Here is a 19200-nt window from a genome sequence, read left to right on the forward strand (position 1 = left end):
AATAATTTAAAAGGATTTGAGAATTATGAATGAAGTTTACTTATAAGTATACAAAATTACTAGAGACCTGTCTAATATCTGTTGTTTGTCATTTTGAAAAAAAAAAAAAGGAGAACTAGATGCTACAGTGTGTATATACTTGAATATATTATTTTTGGTCATTCAAATTTGATTTAATGTAAATAAAACTAAAAGTCAAGAATAAATTTGGTACTCAAACTCGTATCTTGGTGTCATCTTGCTTGCTTTACAAAACTACAACACAGTCTGATAGTTTCTACTCAGAGGCCCATGGCCTGGAAAACCAGACACATTTTAGGTCAAGATTGGTGCACATTAAGAACATAAGAACGGCCATACTGGGTCAGAAGATCTGCCTCATGTATTACATATCTTGCAAGATGAAACCTAAACTGAACTGGAAAAAGAGCTCTTTCCTATGGGTTTCATAAGGTGTGTAGGATGCTGTGTTCCAGTGGTGAGCAGACAATAGTCCCACACGGAAAATTCCTTTTTTTTCTCTGTATACACCTTAAGAAATATTATTTTTTTGAGAAATAGTATGTGATCATGTAATTGAAGACTGTGTCATAATGCATATGCACTAAGGGGCAGAGCTAAAGTTGCAACTTAAGTTTAGTACTTAAGAGCACTTTCACACACAACAGATATAGGTGGAAAGAGATTGTTTCATGTCACTCTGTACCTCACAGATGAGGTGTGATATGCAATCTGGGATGTAATGTGGCCTTTTGCAAATAGCATCAGAGCATAAAATCATACATAATGCAAAAATTAACAACAACGAGCTCTGCCTCTTTTGCCTCAGGATTTGTGCTATCAGAAGCTGAGAGAGATTCCTTATTGAGGCTGTCATTTCTTGGGGTATGTAGATGGGTAAATAGAGCCAGGTGGCAAATCTACATTTCATTTTGTTGTACAGATCATGGATTCTCTGAAAGATCTTTAAGGAACATGTAACATATCACCTGGCCAAAAATTAATGCTTATCCAAGTAGAACTAGGCTACAGAATGCCTGTTTTTGTTTTCAAGCCATCCATACTGGCTGGTCAAGCCATAGTACATCCTAATTTAGTCACAACAAAGTTTAACCTGTATTATTTTCAAGTGGTTGCAGAATACAGTTGGAAACACTATGTAAACAATGCATTAGTAAAACATCTCTGCTTAAATTGAAGTTTTATACTATTGTAATCAGGTTCCACTATACTAGGCCCCTTAAAATTCAGCACTTACCTAATGCCTTTACTCTGGTTGCATAATATGGTTGCTTTGTGTTGATTTAAAAAATTATCACCTGCACTTTGGCTCTGCAAGAGGGGAAGGAGTAGAGCAAAATTGCACCTAACTTGTGTGAGGAAGAATTCCTGACTGCAGTTGTCTTGTTCACAGTTGTTGGCACCAACAAGCAAAAATGATTTAGTCTTTCTACAGCTGTTTTCTGCAGGGAATGATGATATAGGATGAAATCATGGCCCCAGTGAAGTCAATATGACAAGGATTTCACCCACAGACTTTCAAAGCCTTTTGCTACTACCCCTAGCTGCCAGTGCTATCTGCAAGGACGAAGACGAAGAAGCCCTGAAACTATTCACTGAATAATGAGGAAGAGGCTTTTTTGAGAGGTAGGTCCTTTCCTGTTCTCATTAAGTATTGTTTATTCTTCAATATCAAGAAATACAATTAATAATCTAAATTTAATCTGGGGAGGGAGATTGGGGATAGGCAGCTCCAAAAGATCAATATCAGCACCTATTAATGCTTATGACTGCATAGTTACATATTGATTAGCCATATTATTTTTCCAGCAACAAGAATGCAGAAAAAAATAGTACCAGGGAAAAAAACATTAATTCTTACACCTAGTCTAAACATGTCAAAATAAATATCCTCAGTAGAAGTTCTTTCTTATCAACAATGATAAGATAAGCCTTTGAAACAATGACTGTTATTATGTGAGCAGTTCCTCAGCAGGTGTAAATCAGTATAGCCTTCCAAGTGGAAGGAAGTCAATGGAGTTATACTGATTTATACAACCTGAGGAACTGGCCCATAAGTTTTAGATGAGCTGTTAGAACTAATGTTTTTTCTGCCCTAAACCATTACATCTCATTGTGTGAAATAAACGGGAGTGGCTAGATATAAAACAAGGAAGTGAGTTTAGAATGTTAAAAATACTCTGATGCTAATAGTTACAGGCTCTCTCTGTGTTTTACCTTTACACTTCCCCTGCCCTCACAAAGAGCAGTGCTAAACAATATTAAAAAAGCTGCCTTAAAGAGATCTTTGCTGGCTATTTGTATGCTGCTGTTTCTCTCAAGATCACTCCTCTGACTGCAGAATATGGTGGTCTTTTATTGATTATGAGACAGGAATGATAGCACAGGCTTTTAAAAATGGGTATTTCAGTTGAAAGAACTTACACTCCTTTGTTGTTTGGCCTTTCTTCCAACAATAAAACTATTAGACTAGCAATAAAACTCAGGTTTTTTATAAACTGTTGGATTTAGTCTCTCTAGCAGTGGCAAATAGCCAGTTTTTACTTTTCAATTCAACATTACAGCATAGATGAGACATTGAATGAAGTATTTCTGCTGCATCTAACAGAAAAATGTTGAGATTAAACTGTAGATGTCATCTGGCAGTTGAAATATAAAGCTATTTTTCCTACAACTATAGGAAAGAATAATTAAGATCTCAGTTCAATGACTTGGAGTCTACAAGCCGTTTTTATTGCACAGTAAAGTACACTGGCCCTTTTCAAATGTATACATTCATCGCATGGATAGACATGGTGAGAACTGGTTAATAACATAGGTTACTGAACAGATTATTTATTCTCTTAGTAGTAAATGGACAAGATCATCAGCTGGTGTAAACTGACACAGCTCCATTTACTTCAATTGAGCTATATTAATTTAGATCAGTGGAGGCTCTGGCCAGGGGAAGTGTGCAGGGGTGTCTGATAAATCAAGAGTAAGTCCACTGAAATTAGAACTGGCACAATGGTAAGCAAGAGGAAAATCAGACCTAATTTGTTCAGTTTTATCCCAGAGTTCTCACTGGCTCAGAGTGTTTCCCTCTGAATCTTGTGGAAGGATTGGGGTTTTTTCCCCCACAAATGTTTTACGTCTATTTTATGTAATTTTAAGAGTTGCTGATGCAAGCTGCTCCTGGGTTCAGCACAAACCACTACCAAGTCCTTGGTCACAGGTGAAGAAACAAAGTTTTTTATTTGGCTGTTGCTCCTCCAGCCATTGCACTACCTGCCTCCAGAACTACAGGCAGGTTTCCAGTAACAAATCAGAAGAACAATAATCTCACATCGGGCATATCTTCCCTCAGGGAGGCTCTGACAGGCAGCCATCTCTCAAACAGTTCCTAGCTCCAGTCAACCTTCTCTCACAGAGAGTTGGTGATTTTACTCTCCTTCCTAACCAGCCACTACAGGAGCTGTGCTCTCCTCCTGCCACGCCTGCTACATACTGCATGCATAGCAGGGTGGGGCTGACTGAGCCCACAGCAGCTCATGGCCAGCAATGGATTTTTATACCCCAAACTGAGAGCTAACTACATAAAGTAGCTTAGGAAAAACTGTTCCTCCAACTGTTCCAGTGTAAGAGGAAACAAAATAGATGTCATAAGGCGTACATAGACAATCCTGAAGTGGATGCCACCCATTCAGGCTACACATAGGCTTCCATGCTGCAGAGTTTGGCTAGACTAAGCAGTTCCAGAAGGCTCCTTATTATGAGCTCATTCCTACTCACCACTTCATAATATTGAGGCCTGTAGCAACAACAAGGGTCAAGATTCAGTTTTAAATCCAGCAAAGCACTTAAACACATAGAATCATAGAATATCAGGGTTGGAAGGGACCTCAGGAGGTCATCTAGTCCAACCCAGACTCAAAGCAGGACCTAATCCCCAACTGAATCATCCCAGCCAGGGCTTTGTCAATCCTGACCTTAAAAACCTCTAAGGAAGGAGATTCCACCACCTCCCTAGGTAACCCATTCCAGTGCTTCATCACCCTTCTAGTGAAAAAGTTTTTCCTAATATTCAACCTAAACCTCCCCCACTGCAACTTGAGACCATTACTCCTTGTTCTATCATCTGCTACCATTGAGAACAGTCTAGATCCATCCTCTTTGGAACCCCCTTTCAGGTAGTTGAAAGCAGCTATCAAATCCCCCTCATTCTTCTCTTCTGCAGACTAAATAATCCCAGTTCCCTCAGCCTCTCCTCATAAATCGTGTGCTCCAGCCCCCTAATCATTTTTGTTGCCCTCCATTGGACTCTTTCGAATTTTTCCACATCCTTCTTGTAGTGTGGGGCCTAAAACTGGACACAGTACTCCAGATGTGGCCTCACCAATGTCAAGTAGAGGGGAATGAGTACGTCCCTCGATCTGCTGGCAATGCCCCTACTTATACAGCCCAAAATGCCATTAGCCTTCTTTGCTTAACTGCTTTGCTGTATTGGGGCCTGAAAACAGAAGATTTCAAACAATACTAGAGCTATGTGATTTTGTTTTCTTTTAACCCCAGCCCCAGAAAAGAACCTTACAATTTGGATTCTACAGAAAATTGCATTTCAGGGAGTTAGAGCCATTGGGTCAATATATTAAAATCTCAGCAACTGATGGCAAGAGTATAAGAACTTCCTCAGTGTGGCCTCTTTAAAATCACTCTCAAAGGGATGGAAGACACTTCCTGGTCCCTTTAGAAACAGGTACAATGAAAACAAAGCAATATAAAGCTGTTGTTTTAAAATGAGCACTTCTTGTTCCAACGGCTTTCTACCCATGGCAAAAACAGACCAGCAAGAGGTTGACTTACCCCAAAATAGGCTACAGCTTGACTCCAGTGAGGAGATAAGGAAACTGAGTACTGTCAATTACCAAATCCCTTTTTTTCTGCAGCACAGCAGAACATCTGCAGCCTGTATGTCTTCTTGCTTGTGCAGCCTGAGTGATACTATTTCCATTGGATAATTAGATGTCAGTTAACAATGAATGGGTTTTAAAGAAGAGCGGTTGCATCTTGGGAATTAACTGTTTGCTTTCTCATACTCTGTCATACTGCAATATGTGCTAACAGCCAGGCCCTTCCATGATAAGCGCACAGATGAGAGCATAGATGCAATCTCTTGCATCCTCTGTCCCAGCAATTTTTCAGGCCAGGGGAAGATTCAAAGTGGAAGGCTTGTGCACCATACCATGAGATACATTTAACTGCTCTTTCAAGTAGTAGTAACAATCTGCAGGCTAGAAGGGACACAGTGTATGAAGCAGCACAGTAGTAAGTGACCTCATCCCAACATATTCCTACACACGATTATGGGCGGGATCTTGATCTGCTGCTTGTTCATACTCCATACTTCATCTTTTCCCTTCTCCATGTGCATGAGTATAGCACAGGGCCGTATTGACTGAACACTGTAGCTACTTGCAACGTTGCCTGCACTGAGTGATTTCACTCTGGGATGTTGATAAATTGGAAAGGATTCAGAGAAGAGTCATGAGAATAAGTAGAGGTTCAGAAAATGTGCTTTAGAGTGATAGATTCAAAGAGCTCAAGCTCTTTAGTTTAACAAAGAGACTTGATTACAGTCTGTAAGTACCTACATGGGAAACATATTTAATAATAAGCTTTGCAATCTAGCAGAGAAAGGTCTAACATGATCCAATGGCTGGAAGTTGAGGCTAGACAAATTCAGTCTGGAAATACGTTGTAAGTTTTTAATTGAGTAATTAACCACTGGAAAAAATTAGCAAAAGCCAAGGTGAATTTTTTGTCAATGACAATTTTAAAATCAACATTGGATGTTTTTCTAAAGGATCTGCTCTGGAATTATTTTGGGGAAGTTCTATCACCTGTCTCATACAGGAGGTCAGACTAGATCTTAATGGTTCCTTCTGGCCTTGGAATCTGGGAATTATGGGGACAAGTGTTTGAAGTTTCTCACCAGGTCCAGTGGTCATAGTATACCTTGTGGTTTTTAAGAACAGTCCATTTTGGTCAGCTCCTTCAGAGAAGTATCAAGTCAGTTGCATGCAAAAGTGGATTCTCCTGTAAATGTATACAGAGAACTCTGAATGATGGACAACTGATCCGCAGTTGGTGTAAAATCAGAAATTCAAATGAAGTCAATGTTGAGGGTCTAGCCTAGAGTTTTTATTTTACAGTTATCTAGTAATCATAAAAAGTTAGTCCTCTTGGTGCACATGAGAGATATAAGAAAGGGAAATAATATGCAAGCTAATATATTTTGGGGGGAGGGGGCAATCATAGCATCCAGCAGCATAACTGAGCTAGTGTCAGAAAGTTAAGGTTGTATCACTCAAAGATAGAAGCAGGCAGGCAGATTGCGCTGTAATAACTGAATGTTAGTATGATATTTTCAGATTTAAAAAAACCTATGAAGGCCAGAATCCCCGCCCTAACACAAGTATGAAACTTCAGACACATGAGAATTTTCATATCTTGGACGTCTCTCCAGCAGAGGAATAATATATATGCTCTCTAAGCAAATCAATACTTTTCCTACGGTGGAGTTAATTACATAAAAAAGAACCAAATCTTATTGGCATTTATGAAACTATTGAGTGTACCTTACATATCACACACACAACCCCCCAGTATAAATTATAAGTAACATATTATAAAAACATGAGGCCTCTGGAAGGCCATTTTTCTTTCTTCCCTTTCTTTTAACCTTGTGTGATATTTTTCAACTTTTCATTTTTTTTTACCAGTCACATTGTTGAGGAGAGAAAGGAAGAAGGCTGTTTTAAAACTTTGAAAGTAAAGGGGTTCCAGTCCTTTTCTATACAATTGAAAGATTAGAGGCTGGGAAAGTCATCATTGCTTTACTTGTGCAGACAGATTAGGAGCACTCAATAAGAAGTAGTTTTAATTATAAATATTTTTGTTTTCATTCATTAACCGGATTGGTAACCCTATGATAGATGTAAACTGTGTTGACAGATTAATTGATTCCATATCAAGCCAACCATGTAGAACATTATGTTAAGGCAGTTTGTTTTCTGGAATCCAAAGGATGGTTTGCTGAAAGTACAAGTAAACTACATCATTTTTTTCTGAAATAGAATATGCCCGTTCCTTTTACTGACTGAAAAAACGATCGAAAATATCATGTTGGTAAAAACAGGTTCAAAGAGCAAGGTGAGGGTTAAAGCAATGACTTCCAAGCTAACAATGCAGCACTGCTAATATTTGCACAGCGTCACATTTAGATACTAATTCAACCAAACATATGCTTAAATCCATTCCTGTTCAGCTAAACACTTAAGGACATGGCTAACTTGAAGTTTGTTTGAACCTCATTGACCACAATGGGATTTAAGCATATGCTTACAATTAATCACATCTTCATGTGCTCTGCTGAATAGGAAAGGGATCTGATTTCAGCTGGGCCAGTGAAAATCCTTCAAGTGCTGTGTTCGTATGATTAATTGCCAGCACACGTCTAGTACTGTCTTTCCTCTGTATAATTTTTTTTAAACAAATTTCCATACTTATAACTAAAGGATACTTTTAAATTAGATGGTGGGGCCTGTTTCTCACTGCATTTCTACGTACCGTAATTCCATTCACCTCAGTGAAGTTACTCCTGATTTATACCCGTGAGCGTACAGAATCAGGCCCTTAATCAGGGGAAGATGTTTTTCTTTGTTCATTTGTTTGTTTAAATAAAAAGAAAGGAAAATAAACAGCAAGGCATCCGTGACAAAGAGCCCACTGGCAGATTGCTTATCATCAGCACCGTGCAATATCTTGACTAAAAGATCGATACCAGACACAATGACTGAACCAGCAGCTTCATGCCTCTTTGTGGTGTTTAGATGCGCTTGTAATTATTAGAACTGGGAGCACTGAATGTTGGGAGTCTGAAAGGACAGGAAACAGGAAGGAGGGGGGAGGAGTTGAGGAGGTGAAGTGAGAGTTACAGAGGGTGCAGCAGCAGCTTGGCAAAGGGGTTTCCACTGTAAAAACAAAGTCCTGTTGAAGCTTGTTAGTACCTGGCCTGCTTGATACAACACTCTTTAAGCATATTTTGCCCACTCCCTCTTTCTCATTAAGATAAAAATGTTCATGGAAGGGTACCTTTCTAAAATTGCACCTTTCCTTCCAATCTGTAATTATTTGGAGACTTGCAGTACATGTAACAGGATGAGTGTTTAATGTTTAGGACCTGCAAAGGAAAATTTGGAGTACATTGTATAGGTTTTAGGGGAATTTTTTTTTTTTTAAACAAGGTAGTTTGTGTTTTGGTTAAAATTGTAGGACTAGGAGCTAGAAAATCTGAGTTTTATTCTTGCCTGTCACCGACTCCACTGCTGTAGAACTGACAAACTCAGTGTACAGTCCTTACAGAACTTTGCAAATTCTCTGACTGTGACCCCTCAGCGTTGGGCCACATTAGTTGAATTGTGTCACAAAGTTTAGGCCCCCCTGCTTTAACATTAAATTGCTGATTCAAGTGTTTTACTTCTAGTTTTAGCTTTAATTTATAAATACCCGGCATCAAGATCCATAGATATTTTTGCTGAATATTTACTTAAATTAATTGAGCAACTAAAGATTTCAAATTATGTTTCAAAGATTTCAAATTATGAGAGAGAAATCAGTTTGAACAAGGTGAGCCATGTTCTTATTGGCCAAAAGTGCCTGGGAACAGTCTACAGGTGAAACATAATTGCAATTTCTATCCTGCACATACAAGATTAACTTAAATGTGTGTGTGTCTGTAGAATAGCACAGGATGCTGAAAGCAGACTGGGGGAGATATTAAAGAAGAGTGTAGATGTCTAAACTGGTCAGACTGCTGATTAGGGACTGATCTTATTCTAACTGGAATCAAGAGGAGTTTTGCCACTAACATTACAGGCAACAGGATCTGTCTCATAATTTGTTATTGGAAATCCTTACTCTGTTTTAAAAGGCCAAGTACAGTATTTTATAAATGAATTGCAAGTGGGCGCTTTATGATTCCTTAATACCCAGTAGGGACCCCCAAGAAAACATGATAGCATTGCATTGTACTCGTATATAGCTGCAGTTTTTGATTTATGCTGTGTGACACTGCAAAAATACATCAGAAGTGACCTTGAAATTATTTTCCAGGCATATACATAGCAGATATAGGTCACTGATAGCTTTTGTTAGTCAGTCACTGTTGGCTACTCACTTCTGATTCAGCAAAGTTTTGGCGTAACATTACTCAAGACCAGGTCAAGATCATACTAAACAGTCTTGTTTCCTGGCTGGCTGTCATGGGAAGTTCCTCAGGCTTTTTCTGTCTGAAGTGCAGTGGTCTAATAAACATTGAATAAGTGCTGTTCTCAGTATTTCAGATCTCCAAATGAAATCTGACTGCTTTTGTGTCTTTGATTTCACATAACAGTAACAAATATGATAAAGCATGTATTGCGATGAGAACCCAAGTGTAAGGAAATGCAGAGAAGCAGCTGGACAAGCAGATGTACATTAAGGCACTATCAAATTGCAGACAGCTAAATGGTAGACAAATTTTATAAGTGCTTATATACAAATGATAGAAGTTTAAATACTAAGATGGGTGAACTTGAGTGCATGGTATTAAATGAGGATATTTATGTAATTGACATCACAAAAACTTGGTGGAATGTTAATCAATGGGACACAGTAATACCAGGGTACAAAATATATAGGAGTGATGGACTAGGTCAGACAGATTGGGGAGTGGCACTATATGTGAAAGAAATCAGAGTCAAATGTTGACTGTGAAGTGCTCAGGGAGATTAGAGAGGCTATACAAATAGAAAACTCAGTAATAATGGAGGATTTCAGCTATCCCCATATTGACTGGATACATGTCACCTCAGGACAGGATGCAGAGAGAAAATTTCTTGACACCATAAATGACTGCTTCTTGGAGCAGCTAGTCCTGGAACCCACAAGAGGAGAGGCAATTCTTGTTTTAGTTGTAAGTGGAGCACAGGATCTGGTCCAAGAGGTGAGTATAGCTGAACCACTTGCTAATAGTGACCGTAGTATAATTAAATTTAACATCCCTGAGAGAGTGGATGGAAACACCAAAGAAGCCCACCACAACAGCATTTAACTCCAGAAAGGGGAACTACACAAAAATGAGGAAGCTAGTTAAACAGAAATTAAAAGGTACAGTCCCAAAAGTGAAATGTCTGCAAGCTGCATGGAAATTTTTTTAAAAACAACATAATAGAGGCTCAGATTAAATATATAAACCAAATTAAAAATGTAGAAAGAGGACCAAAAAAGTACCAGCATGGCTAAACAACAAAGTAAAAGAAGCAGTTAGAGGCAAAAAGGCATCCTTTAAACATTGGAAGTTAATTCCTACAAAGAAAAATAGAACGGAGCATAAACTTTGGCAAGTCAAGTGTAAAGGTATAATTAGGCAGGCCAAAAAAGAATTTGAAGGGCAACTAGTCAAAGACTCAAAAACTAAGAGCAAAAATTTTTTCAAGTACATCAGAAGCAGGAAGCCTGCTGAACAACCAATGGGCCACTAGATGATTGAGATTAAAGGAGCACTCAAGGATGATAAGGCCATTGTAGCGGAACTAAACTAATTCTTTGAGTCAGTCTTGACTGCAGAGGATATGAGGGAGATTCCCACCCCTGAGCTATTCCTTTTAGGTGACAAATATGAGGAACTGTCCCAGATTTAGGTATCGTTAGAGGAGGTTTTGGAAGAAATTCATAAATAATAAGTCACTAGGACCAAATGGTATTCAGCCAAGAGTTTTGAAGGAACTCAGATATGAAATTGCAGAACTATTAACTGTGGTATGTAGTCTATCACTTAAATCAGCCTCTGTACCAAATGACTGGAGGATAGCTAATGTGATGCCAATCTGTAAAAAAGGCTCCAGAGGTGATCCCAGTAATTACAGCCAGTAAGCTTGATTTCAGTACCAGGCAAATTAGTTCAAACAATAGTAAAGAACAGAATTATCAGACACGTAGAGGAACACAATTTGTTGGGGAAGAGTCAATATGGTTTTTTTAAAGGGAAATCATGCCTCCTCAATTTATTAGAATTCTTTGAGGGGGTCAACAAACATTAACTATGATGATCCAGTGGATATAGTGTACTTGGACTTTCAGAATGCCTTTGACAAGGTCTCTCACCAAAGTAAGCTGTCATGGGATAAGAGGGAAGGTCCTCTCATGGATCAGTAACTGGTTAAAAGATATGAAACCAAGGGTTGGAATAAATGGTCAGTTTTCAGAATGGAAAGTGGTAAATGGTGGTGTCCCCAAAGGGTCTGTACTGGGACCAATGCTGTTCAACATACTCATAAATGATCTGGAAAAGGGGGTAAAGAGTGAGGTGGCAAAATTTGCAGATGATACAAAATTACTCAAGATAATTAATTCCAAAGCAGACTGCAAAGAGTTACAAAGAGATGTCACAGAACTGGGTGACTGGGCAACAAAATGCCAGTTGAAATTCAATGTTGAAAAATGCATTGTGGATAGTTCTCTGAAAACATCTGTTCAATTTGCAGCAGTAGTGAAAAAAGCTGCTAGGAACCATTAGGAAAAGGATAGATAATAAGACAGAAAATATCATAATGCCTCTGTGTAAGTCTATGGTATGCATACATCTTGAATACTGTGTGCAGATGTGGTCGCACCATCTCAAATAAGATATGTTAAAATTGGAAAAGGTATAGAGAAGGGCAACAAAAATGATTAAGGGTATGGAACAGCTTCTGTATGAGAATAGATTAATAAGACTGGGACTGTTCAGCTTGGAAAAGAGATAACAGCTTGGGGATATGATAGAGGTCTATAAAATCTTTGCAGGTATAGAGAAAGTGAATAAGGATGTGTTATTTACTCCTTCACATAACACACATACTAGGAGTCCCGCAATGAAATTAATAGGCAGCAGGTTTAAAACAAACAAAAGGAAGTACTTCTTCTCACAATGCACAGTCAACTTGTGGAAATCATTGCCAGGAGATGTTGTAAAGGCCGAAACTATAAGAGGGTTAAAAAAAGAGCTCGATAAGTTCATGGAGGATAGGTCCATCAATGGCTATTCGCCAGGATGGGCAGGGATGCAACCCCATGCTCTGAGTGTCCCCATCCCCTGTTTGTCAGAAGCTGCGAGTAGACAACAGGGGATGGATCACTCAATGATTCTCCTGTTCTGTTCATTCCCTCTAAAGCATCTGGCATTGGCCACTATTGGAAGACAGGATACTGAGGTAGATGGACCATTGGTATTATTTAGTATGGCTGTTCTTACCTTATGTAAATTAAATGTTAGACAGTGCATGTTTTCATGACACTTCTGCACCAGTGAGAATGCTTCCGGTCCATTGGCCTTCCATCATACCAGCACTGTAGTATCACAAGTTCATACCTGCTCCTCCATGTAAGCACTGTGTGGGAAATACAGGATTAACAATAGCTCTGTGCACATCTAGTTTATTGTTTATTACTTAGATGCTAAAGACTAAAAGGATCTGCTGGCAAAGCTACAGAGAAAGGAAGCTGATTGCAGTTACAAGCTGATCACCTCCAGATTTATTTCTGGATCACTATGGCTGTGAGATCAAGTACTTAAATAAATCAGAAAAGTTCAAAAGCAAAGGTTATTTTTATTTACTTATATTTCAGTAGCAGCCGCGATATGCTAGGTGCTATCCAAACACATAGGAAAACACAGTCCCTAATAAAATTGTTTACTATTTAAGAAGACAAGCGATGGCTGAAGAGTGAGGAGAGTAGAACACAATTCAAATTTGTATTTAATATGTACAATATTTACATTATGTTTTATATAAATACAAAACGAACCTACTGCCCCTCAACATCCATTATTCTAGCTATTTTAATTCTATTGCACATTTTCTATTCCTTTTTCACTTTGTAAATTTAATTCTTACCTTTTATTACTCTGGGTTATTGATGCATACTGCAAAATATATAACATTGCTTAATTAATGTTGCAAGAGCTTTGAAATTTCCTGAATTCTTTGCATAGGATTTTGCAACCTTAAATGCTGCTTTAGCACTAGTTACTAAATGTAAGAATATCGACATTTTAAATGATGAAGAAGTGATGCATAAGGAAAGAGGACATTACCACAGATAAGTTGTCCAAATTCAGGTCCTGATTCTGCAGAGAAAACCGTGTGGGCAGCGGGTTCTACCAGCACAATTGTCTTTGTAGGTTCAGCTTGTTAAGGCCATATACTACTTATTAAACACATGGGAGCACCACTGATACCAAGAGGAGGGGTCCATGCAGTTCTAGGGCTGTATAAGGTCCATCTGTGTCTGCTCTTAAATAAATAAATGACATTCACTTACTTGTGCTGATTGGCCTCCTCACTCACAGTCTTTTTACCTCAGCCTCACTCTACACCAGTCCCTCCTACCCTTCCTTACATTGTCTTTCCACTTATCTTATCCTAGCCTAACAACTCCCACCCCCATGCCAAGTAAATAGATAATCATGGAACTAATATGGTGCTAGCCACAAACTGATGTGTTATATGCTTTTCTCCTACCATGTGTTTGTCTTTTTCATTAGATTATAAACTCTTCAGGGCATGGACTGCCTACCCTGTTTATATAGTGCCTAGCACTATGGGGCTCTGTTCTTGGTTGGTCCCTAGGCACTACTGTAATCAACATGATTAATAATATTGCAGTGCTTTGGAATAAGCTATAGAACTGATCTTGAATTGACTTGAATGGTAGTTTTACGGGTGAAGCAAATATAAGATCAGGCCTAGTTATCAATTACTTGTTTCTGTTCATGTTTTCTGCTTTGGTACTAGTCCTTAGTGTTTCATGCATAAAAGGACAGAACGATCTCAGGAGGCACTGTCCTTATTTACACCAAATAGCAATACACCACAAAGGAGTGGGGCCAACAATATATGCCAATCAGTTAGCACTTCATTTCATCCTATAGACATAACAGAGGTAATGTGCTTTGCTCTCGCTATGAACCAGGACACTGAATGAAAGATAACAGCCTGGGGCTAAGAGATCCATGAAGAGCAATGCACTTTGCAACCCCTGGAAAAGGACCTGAGAGAGCATCTTCCTGCACCTGCTTCCCTACTCATTTTACACAAAAATATGCACAGAGCCAACAGTTCTTATTTTCCGTTGAAAGCTGATGGTGACGCTTCTTTGCTCGTGATCTTTAAGATATCAACACCCTGTGTCGTGCCAACCTGTGTACTAGAAACCTAGCTCTTAACAAAACTTGTCCTTCATTATTCAAATGGTGCGAAACTCCGTGGGGGTTCTGCAAACTTTATTTGGCTTCTGTTTGTGTGAGTTTGCACAATGTGAGCTACAATCTGTGCTGTACTGATTTACACCTGTATAGGTCCACGGATTTCAGTGAAGAATTGGGACTCCTGCATTCCCTCTTTGAGATGTCAGGTTAAAATGCACTCAACATTTTGCACAATTCTAAATACAATACTGTACAACAGCCATTAATCAGTCCTCCCGATGCTTCTGTACAATAGGCAAATATCAACCCTATTATACAGGTGGGAAAATGGAGGCACATACATGGGTTCCTAAAGCCAGGCTCCATATTAAGGCTTCTAAGATGTTGACTACTTGCAGAGCCCACTGACTTCATTTTTGTTGAGGAGCCCAACAACACCATTTCAACTCCACCACTCCAAAAATACCATTCTGTCTTTACATCTGGAGTCTGAAATTAGTCATATTCGTTAAGGACCCATCCAGTGTAGAATAATGAGCCTCATGGTTTCAGGGGCCACAGAAACTCTGTAAACTTTCTTTTGTCCAGCACTGTAGAGGATATGCCTTATTCTGCACAGGAAAGGCTCTGTAATGACTGCACAATGCCAGGTTAGATATTCTGTGTCTGCCACCTTTTCCTCGGAGGTGAAGTCTGGCAGAACATCCAGCTAATCAGACATAAAACAATACAATATTCTCATTGATTCTGCTGCAGACACGTATTAACCTTCTATCTAACTACAGTGATTAATCTTCCATCCTCACCTTTAGGGATGGACATGTCAAAAAATAGCATTCCAAATTCCCCTGGATAAATGCATGGCTGCCATTGATAGTAAGAAACTATGTAGGTACGTCTAAAGGCATGTTTTGGCTCCATAGTTGTGGAAAAGAGCTGTTAAACTTCTGGTGGGCCATCCATTAAGCCAGCTGGACCTTTAGAAAACTCTAGTGCATCCCAAGAAAAAGGCATACAAGGTAAGTTTTGTTGTCTTACACCATTTACTTCCATAGAGTAACTCTGGTTTCCACTGGTGTAGCTGAGAACAGAATTTGGCCTCACATCTTGAAAGAAAAATGGTACTTTATGTCTACAACTAGAGGGGTGGTGGCAACTCTAGTATTAGTTATACATCTATCTATGAGGTATTTACATGGTCTCTGTTACCACAGTATCTGAGCATCTCCCATCTTTAATGTATTTACAATACACATGTGAGGTAGTGAAGTACTATTATCCCCATAAAAAAGGGGGAAATGAGGTAGAAAGAAGTTAAGACTTGCTCAAAGTAACAGGAAATCTGTGGTGGAGCAGGGACTTCAATTCAGGCCTCCCAAGGCCTGGGCTATCACACTAACCATTAGACCATCCTTCTCTTTAGTCTTTACCAATGTAGTCATTTGTCACTGAAGATAGCAGTAAGACTAGATGGACCACAAAACAATGTACGAGTGTAGGCATATCATTGTTTATTTCTGTGGCTTGTTTGAAAACAGCATCAAGCTATCTCTTGGGGTTAGACAAAAAACTGAGGCTGAAAGAGAACTCAGCTGGCTTGTGGCAGCTTGTAACCATATCTGTAAACAGTTAGACTGACATTTGTGGGTTGGATCCATTTAAAAATAGGGCTTGAAAACTTTGCCATTAAGCCAATGCTCTGTTTCATTTAAAGGGCAGCCTGGATATGGGGACAAGAGGCACTTTTACTCAGTAGTGCCCTCATAGTTTATCTGAAACTGGAGCCTCAGGTGGCTGAGGCTCCAAAGCTACCACTTTCTAAGGCTTTGCCATAATAACTGGAATTTGCTAGACAAAGATATACAACATAAAATGCAATGTGGGCGGATGAGGCAGCCAGCTCATCTGCTTAAGACAGGACAAGAAACCAAGCGTTAATGGAAAGGGAGCTGCTTATAAGGACTGAAGGGGAGCATTACTTCTTCCAGGATGCTGCTTGGCCTGAGAGAGATGCTTTTAAAGCGAATTCTGTAAATGTATAAACAAACAAGTAGACACTTGATCTTAGCGTTAAACTGTTGTAGGGGTTGCAATTGTCTTTATGTTGCGTATTTTCCAAAGCAGATTAAATATGGGAGTGTGTTTTATCTGTCCTCCAATCCAAAGTGTTGATGTGCAGATATTTTGTCCCTGACATTCATATGTGAAAGCAGTAGAGAGGAGAATGAATGCAACTGTCGCCAGTATGTTTTTTATTTGGTCTAGCACTACAGATAAGGTAAGGTAAACATCACCATTTCCTTATATTGCTTATAACACCTTTTACATTCATTAGTACTAAGTCAGTTTCATGCAAAACAGTAGTGTACCCTGATAATTAGCCACCTGGTTCCTGTACAGTAGACCTGTCAGTGTCTCTGCCCTGTGAGAGGGGAGGAAGCCTGGACATTACCAGACTTTGCAAAGGGGGAGAAGGGTTTCTCCTTCGTAGAAAATGTAGGAAGGGGAAAACCTAAACCCCTATATCTCAAATGCACAGATGGGCAGGAAAAGGGAAAAACAGGAGCTGAAGTGGAGAAGCCCGGGAAGGTTTAGTAGAGCCCAGGGTCACTGGTGAAAAGGTGCGGTGGTGGAGATGATAGGTGGGTGGGCAGTCTAGACCCCATTTCCCCAGGGAGAGGTTATGTGTGTTGGGGGGGTGAGTCTGCCTCACAAAAGAGAGAGAGAAAAGTCAACGTCCCTTTATGAGAGGATCCTGGAGGCAAAAGGGATGACTCTGCCTTGGGCAGAACATTTTCCTGACCCATCCCAGAACAGAGGGGCAGAATGGGAGCAATCTTTGCTTAGAGTGGGAAGAGAGATGGAAGCACATGTGTACGCACACATTCTTCTAGAGAAAGTCCAAGGCGCTTGCCCAAGAGCAGAGATGTGGAGTGCATGTCTTCCCAGAGTGAGAGGCAGGCTGGCCCCACACACAGAGAGCAGGGCAAGAGAGAGAAACTTGGGTCCCCTTAACTACAGGGGTGAGGTAGGGGGTGTCTTGGCCCTAGAGTGGGGAGAAGCCCAGGCTACCAAATTCTGAATGAGACCCAATCTGGTAAGCGACCTTGGAGCACACCTACTGGATCAGGCCCTGCATGCAACTGTCTTCCCCTGGGTTGTGAATCACAGTGGGGCTTAGGCATCCAGATGCCTAGAAGGACGCAGCAGTGCACATACTCAGAGACAGAAAATTAGGTGCTGAGGGAATTTTTACCATGAAACCTTAGGTGCCCGAGTAAGTTTAGGCACCTACAGGTTTGGCAGCAGTTTTGTGGATCTCAGAGACGTAGGTGCCTAAGTCTGGTTTGAGAACCTAAGTACCTTTGTGGATTGGGGCGTTGGTAACTAACACACACAAATGACCTGTACATACTTGAGTTCAAACTGTGTTAGAACACACCATGTTCATACAGAGTCCTTGTTAAGTTATTTTTTTCTTTCTAAGTACTTAGTATGGTGATGGAGGCTATCTGAGTGTTTTCCAAATATTTAAGAATAGAAATAACAGCAACTTTCTCTATTTTCCTTCCCAGCCTATAGGAGAACTAGCTTATTTAGTTTATAGGATTTGGGGGTTTGTGTCTGTGTGTGTCCTTTGTTTAGCATTAGCTCCTGTGTAAGTTCTGTCTCCTGCACACACAAGCCTCCCGCTTTTGGCTGACTTCTTTCATTTTACCAGTAGAACATAGTTGTCATGGGAGATTACAGTGGAAAAGGGAGAGGTGATCTCTCAGGTAGCTATGTCTCATCCAGAAAAGAGACCTTCCATGTGGCTCTGCATTCAGTGCGGAGCAGGGCAGAGAATGGAGCACAAGACTGATATGTTCAAGGTGATCAGTGTTGCTAAACAGGTGGGCTGCTGCATTTTTTTTACCAGATGGAGCTTTGTTTTATCTATAATGAGTGGTTATGATAAAACCTGGAGGTCATGAAGGTGTGGTCAGTTTCCCGAGCCAGTTTAAACAGGGAGAGTCACGTGGAAAAAGGTTTAATAAAACCATATGTGCAAGTGCTGCATCAGTAGAATGCCAACTGGCTCCAGCTGGAGTCAAGAAGAAAGACACCTTTGTGTGCTGTTGGAAAAAATGCCTACAAGTCTTATTGCTTCCAAGCCAGGTATTGACAGGGATCAGTCCCAGAGTCATCTAGTTCAGTGGTTTTCAACCTTTTTTTCATTTGTGGACCCCTAAAATATTTCGAATGGAGGTGCAGATCCCTTTGGAAATCTTAGACATAGTCTGCAGACCCGTAGGTATCCGCGGACCACAGATTGAAAACCACTGATCTAGTCCCTTTCCAGGTCTTCCTTTTCTGGTGGGAGGACTGGACAGCCTTTAGACTTAACACAGGGAAGCAAAGAGGGACATAAGTACATTGCTAGGCTTTCCCTTTACTTCCGGGAAACCTAAGCTAGTCTTTCCTACACATGACATCGGCAACCATACTACCGAGAGATTCTCTCCTTCTTTGAAGAACCCAACCTCCTATTGTGTCTCCTCTCACCAGCTGGCTGCAGTCTTCATAAACTGAGTCCCCTCCATTCTTATTTCTTCTTATCTGCTGATTATTAGTCACAGATGAAGGGCCCTCCCTCAGGGCTTGACATTTTTGGCAGCTGTTGCAAAGGGGGGGGGGTATTAACTCCTTGTCTCCAAAGCAGATCATTAGCCCTGTCCTGGCTCAGTGTGGGGCCATATTTTGGATTAGGCCTCACTCTCACTCCATGTGAGAGACTAAAAGGGACTGATTTGAACTTTTGTGCATGGATGGGACCTGAGACAGCCAGCAGATCTTCACAAAGGCATATGTCATGAATAAGTAAATTGCTCTAATGTATTGCTTGCTTGCCATTCCTCAGAGTCCCCAAT

This window comes from Gopherus evgoodei, chromosome 2 (assembly GCF_007399415.2).
Source record: "Gopherus evgoodei ecotype Sinaloan lineage chromosome 2, rGopEvg1_v1.p, whole genome shotgun sequence".
Lineage (NCBI taxonomy): Eukaryota > Metazoa > Chordata > Testudines > Testudinidae > Gopherus > Gopherus evgoodei.